Genomic DNA, 6,786 nt, shown 5'->3' with positions numbered 1-6,786 from the left:
CACTAAAATTGAAAAAGGAGGAGATTGTTAGAGCATTGCTCGGTCGAACTCGCATGCGTTGCTATCTCAAGCATGTTTGTCAATGTTAGTGATCAAAACTATAAGTCTTGATTTCTAGTCTATTATAGCTAAGTCTCGGATTATGATAGAAAGTGTAGTTGAGCTCAAGGACTTCATGGCGATTCATCATACAAGTATAAGAACTACTCAAGGAACCGGTGGAACTTCTCGACAAAAAGGTATGTGAAGACTTGAACTTATCTGTCACTCAAAAGTCTATCTACTCTATCTCCTACTCTTTGAGACAAGAAGTCTTATGCTATATATATAGACTTGGATTATACACATTTGGTATTTCGAGCCGAGTATACCTCACCTATCTATATCTCGAAATATGTGTTGGTAAGCTTTTCGCTTTAACCAAGTTTATCTTTACCATGTGACGAAAGTCATAATATGTTTCAATCATCTTGAAAATTGCTTTGACGAGAAATGGTGTAACAACTATATAACGTCCGCTAAGAATGTTTCAATGATTGAAATGAGAGTTTAGATTACATAACCAATGGTGGACATAAGCATTGTTGTGGAAACACATTTATGTATAAGTCCTATTCCTTGAACCAAAGTTTGCGAACTTTGTTGATCAAGAGAACCGGAAGAATGGCATGAGCCAAGTCCGCGAACTAAGTCCGCGAACTTCTGAAGTTCTCAAACCCGAGAATTTCTGCTGGAATTGACAAACTACTTGCGTGAAGCTAAGTCCGCGAACCCAGTCTGTGAACCGAAAAAGTTCTCAAACCCGAGAATTTATGTTGGAGTTTGTAAACTATGCCCGGTAACTTAATTCCGCGAACTTGAGAAGGTTATATATCTGAAGATGATTTATGAACTTAAACTTAAAAAGACTAAGGAATGCAGTTTCCAAACCGTGGCTATAAAAGTTCATGAACCGATTCGAGTGAATCAAATCATCTTTGCTTCAATTGTATCTTGTGTAGTACATAAGATTTCCTTGCAATTGAACAACTCTCTAACTAGTTCATTTGAAGTCATTTGAACTAGTTATGGTGAAGAAGAACATGGTTGATATGAAATGCTCATATGGCTAACCATTTGGTTAACAATTGTTGAACCAACAAGTGCATACGTTTGGGTGCGGTTAACAAACCTAGAAGCGTGCATTGTCAAGTGTGTATAACAAGCTAAGTTTTCGGTCTCACGGTTGAGAAATATTGGCTTGAATCTAAATCAGGTTTTCATTTAACGGTGAATATTGAATACTTTGTTACTAAGCTAATATTGATTGCAAACCCTTATTTGAAAGACTATATAAGGGGACCAACTCTGCAAAACTAATCCCCAGACCTCACGTGTGATACTAGTTTGCGTGCTAGAGTCGTTTCTCCTTTAACCTTTGGTTTTCTTCTTCTAAAACTAGGTTAACGACTTAAAGACTTCATTGGGATTTTGAAGCCAGACCGATACTACTCTTATCGTAGTTGTGTGATCTGATCTTGCATCTTCTATCGTACAAGTACAATCAGATTGATTGGCTTGAGATTGATATCTCCGATAGGAAAGATATAAAAAGTAATCACAAACATCTTCCTCTCGTTGTTTGTGATTCCGAAACATCTTGTTTCGCTACCATAAGAGCATTTCATACCAACCATATTCTTCTTCATCATAACTAGTTCAAATGACTCAAATGAACTAGTTAGAGAGTTGTTCAATTGCAAGGAAATCTCATGTACTACACAAGACACAATTGAAGCAAAGATGATTTGATTCAGTCGAATCAGTTCATGAACTTTATAGCTACGGTTTGCAAATTGCATTCCTTAGAATTTATAAGTTTAAGTTCAGAAATCATCTTCAGATATATAACCTTCTTAAGTTCGCACACTAGGTTCGAGGACTTAAGCAACCGGGCAGAGTTTACAAACTCCAGCAGAAAATCTCGGCAAAGACTTTCCGCCGGTTCGCGGACTGGTACTCACGAAACTAGGTTGTCAACTCCAGCAGAATTTCTCGGGATGAGAATTTCAGCAGTTCGCGGACTGAGTTCGCGGACTTGGCAACAAGCCATTCTTCCGGTTTCTCTTGATCAATAAAGTTCGCAAACTTTGGTTCAAGGGATAGGACTTATGCACATATGTGTTTCCACAACAATACTTATGTCCATCATTGGTTATGTAATTTAAACTCTCATTCCAACCATTGAAACATTCTTAGAGGACGTTATACAATTGTTACACCATTTCTCGTCAAAGCAATTTTCAAAGTGATTGAAACATATCATGACTTTTGTCACTAGGTAAAGATAAACATGGTCGAAGCGAAACGCTTACCAACACATATTTCGAGATATAGAAAGGCGAGGTATACTCGGCTCGAAATACCAAATGTGTATAATCTAAGTCTATATATATATAGCATACGACTTTTTGTCTCAAGAAGTAGGAGATAGAGTAGATAGACTTTTGAGTGACAGATAAGTTGAAGTCTTCACATACCTTTTTGTCGAGAAGTTCCACCGGTTCCTTGAGTATTTCTTCGTCTTGTATGATGAATCGTCATGAAGTCTTTGAGCTCAACTACACTTTTTATCCTAGTCCGAGACTTAGCTATAGTAGACTAGAAATCAAGACTTATAGTTTTGATCACTAACATTGACAAACATGCTTGAGATAGCAACGCATGCGAGTTCGACCGAGCAATGCTCTAACATCAACCAGCGAAACCCTAACGGAATGGAATAAGATCAACTTCGACCGCCTATCCACTTTGATTAAAAAACCAACCGTGAAAATCAAAGAAGCCCAACATTAACGCGATGCAGATTGACGTTGAACTGGAAAATTGGATTCAACAGGAAAATAAACTCCGAATTGAACACCTAAATCTACTCGATTGCCACGAGACTTACTAGCGGAAAAGATCCTGAATAGAATGTCTTCAGTCCGGAGACCACAACAGAACGTTCTTTCATACCAAGGCTACAATTCATAGAAGCTGTAACAACAACTCCAAGATCATTAAAACACTTGGATTACATATAAGTAAGAATTTATTAAGCTCATGATTCAACACTTCACAGATCAATATACTGCACCAAATACAGTAATTGATGAAAGCCTGTTTGAAGCAATAACACCAAGATTAACCCCTCAATAATGTAATAAGTTAACAGCCGAGGTGACCCCTGAGGAGATCAAAGAAGACTCTTCTCCATAGGATTAGAACGTGATGCAGGACCGGATGGATATACCAGTAAGTTTTTCAAAGTTTTCTGGGAAACAACCAAACTGCAACTTATTGATATGGTTCGAAGTTTCTTTAATTCCCCTAGCATCCACCCTCTAATGAACCATACTAACCTTACATTAATCCTGAAGATTAATCACCCCTCAATACCCTCCCAATTTAGGTTGATAAGACTCTGTAATTTCACTTATAAAATTATTTTAAAGATACTGGTCAATCGCATCAGACCTCTACTCCCATTTCTGATAATCCCGTACCAGAGTGCCTTTATGCCACATATCCATTCACGACAACATAGCTATCACTGCCGAACTTTTTCACTGCATCAAAACCTCAAACCGCACTAAGGATCCCAAAATAGCCCTAAAGTTAGATATTCAAAAAGCCTATGACTCATTGGACTGGGGTTTCATCAGACAAGCTTTCACTACCTTAGGCTTCCCTTCACCCTTCGTGGATTATATTATGATGTGCATATCAATAATTACCTACTCTATTAATATCAATGGAACTCCATATGGGTACATCACCTCAACTAGGGGAATAAGGCAAGGAGATCCTATCTCATCATATATATTTATTACATGCGCAGAAATACTATCCACAAATTGGGAATCCTTGAAAACCGGAAAAAGATAGAAGGGCACCCCATTTCCCAGAAGGCCCCGCCAATACTACATCCCATGTACGCGGATGACTTATTGATAACATAAAAAGCAACTCCAGAAGGTATCAATCTCCTCAAACATCTGCTACAAGATTATGGAAATTCGGCGGGTCAACACATCAACACATCAAAGTCTATAGTCATCCATCATCCAAAGCTAGAACAACACCAACTGGATGAACTAAAACAAACATTCAATACGACGACATCATGATATAACTGCCTCATCAACGAATCTGCACAAACTCATCAACACCCTCTCCCACCAACTAGCTTCCTTTGGACACTCCCGTGTCCCCCAAAAGTATATCTTTTCTTGTGGAAAGCAATTAATGAGGGTCTACCAACCCTCAACATTCTCAACCGCATACAACTCACCAACTCCAACCTATGTTCTCAATGCAGTTCTAGTCTTGAAACGTCTAGTCACATTCTGCTTCATTGTCAAACAACCATTGATTCCTGGAACCTCCTACTACCTCATCTCACAAACAACCAAAACCATACTCATAGCATACCCACCTCACTACCCCACTAGACATACTCCTCAAAACAAAAGCTCCTGCCCCAATCACCACAGCTTTTTGCTTCCTTTTTTGGTCCTTATGGATAGCTAGGAACGACGCAGCCTATCTCCAACAGCTGCAAAATCTGACGAAGATAATGCTAATGGCCATCACACTCCAGAAGGAATATACCTGGTCTCAAAACCACCTACCGCCAGTACTACATGGAATGCAACCTTATCCAAATCCAGCTCAAACAACGGTAGCAACAACAACTGTCTTCGTGGGATGGCTCAAACCCTACTTAGATTTGGATCAAAATTAACACGGATGGAGCAGCAAGAGATATCCAGGAATAACACGAGCATGTATTATATGCCGAAACGAGGGGGTTGACACAATCTTAGCAATAACACAACCACTGGGTATCACCACTGCACTTGTAGCAGAAACTTAGGCTATGGTTATCGCTTATAGAACATCAACGGAACGTTCATGGCCAAAAGTTCAATTTGAAACAGACTCGGAGAACTTAACGGGATTTATAACCTCAGACGACAACGCTCCATGATATATTTCTAATCAGATTGCAGAAATCAAGTATCGGTTTACTCAAATTCAGCAATATACTATTGGGCATGTCTACAGGGAAGGAAATCAAGCAGCAAACGGTCTGGAAAATCGAGCGACAGATGATTGCTCTATAGGGAAGCTCGTAACAACAATGTGGAACAACGTAATTCCTCTACCTATAAGTTCTATTGTAATAGCAGACTCTATGACATAACATTCCCGCGTGTAATCTCAGTTTAATTTAATAAAATGCATGCCTAAAAAAAAACATATATTTTTAGTTCGGCCAGGCGAAACTCATAAACATAACTACATGTATACAATAAGAGAGGCATAGGCTCTCCCTAGGTTTCTGATATATCTCTTAAATTCCTTACGAAATGAAGATACTTCAAAGCACGTATTTTAAATACCAGAGCATTAATACTAATCTTATGATTTTTCTCTAAGCTAAATACCACCATCAACAATATAATAACAACTTTTGTGACCAAACTTTTTCCCATGCCCGTTGTGCCAATCATTTCGACACTTTCGCTCAACATCAACATCGATAAGACTGCTCGCTCGAGCATAAACAACTTGCATTATAGTAACAACATACAAGGCAACTTGGGCGTTGATTATAACAAAGCGACCAGACAATCCATTTGCATCATGATCGTTGATGTTCATAGTTTCTTCACGAAATTTAGTAAATATGATATCCCACAACTTGGTACATTGTTGTTGGGCACCACTGATACTATCGTGTCTAATGAACACATAGTTTCTGCAAATGTTTTCATCTTAGGATAAGGTAAATTCTACACCCCTAATTTTCTTAGTTTTAGTCAATTGAGAATTAGAATGAGACATATTAAAAAAAACTACACAATACGAGCGAATTATAGAGAAAATGAAAGAGTTGGATGATATAATTTGTTTTAGATTATAACAGATATGATCAGTGTGAAGAGTACAGAAGCTATGAGTTAAAATGAAAGAGGAATTGTGTATTTTTAGATAGGGATTTATGGCCGTTGGATTAGATTCTACTGGGCAATAGAGACTAGACCGAACGGTCAACACCGCTGGCGGTCTAGACTACATCGTCCGATTTTATTTACGTCGAACGGTCTAATTTCGACCGCTCTATAGATAGTAGACCTGGCCTATTTACCGCTTTGCTATGTCCAAGGTGGGCGCAAAAGTGGCAAAACTGGGGCTTTGTCATGCCCATAGAACTAGGGATGCACAAAACCGAACCAGAACCGAAAATCGAAACTGAAACCGAAGATTTTAAACCGAACCGAAACCATATTGCTATGGTTTATTAATGGTTGTCAGTTTCAGATAACCAAAAGTATTGGTTTCGGTTTAGGTTTTATCTCAAAACTGAACCAAAAACCAATTGGTTAACCGATTAATAGTGACCATAGCAGAATGAATCTTTTCACACTGATGAATTGTAGTTAATGAATAGTTAGGACTCTTAGGAGGATTATTCGAGTTAAAGCCTTTTGCTGTCATTTTAGTTGCTCGTCATTTATGCCTCTGATATGTTGCCAGTAAACTTTTCTGCCGCTTGTAATATTGGGTGTACTGTTTGTGTAAACTATAAAGCACTGGCACATTATTGTTTATAAATCATTCGGTTAACCAAAAATCGTATGGTTTCTAACAAAACCGAGTAGAAACCGAAACCAATGAAACCGAATATGCTATATGGTTTCATTGGTTTTCATTATTGGAAAACCGAGTACTTTGGTTTCGGTTTAGGTTTTGCCA

This window comes from Papaver somniferum, chromosome 8 (assembly GCF_003573695.1).
Source record: "Papaver somniferum cultivar HN1 chromosome 8, ASM357369v1, whole genome shotgun sequence".
NCBI classification, from domain to species: domain Eukaryota; kingdom Viridiplantae; phylum Streptophyta; class Magnoliopsida; order Ranunculales; family Papaveraceae; genus Papaver; species Papaver somniferum.
Note: the sequence above shows the minus strand (reverse complement) of the source record.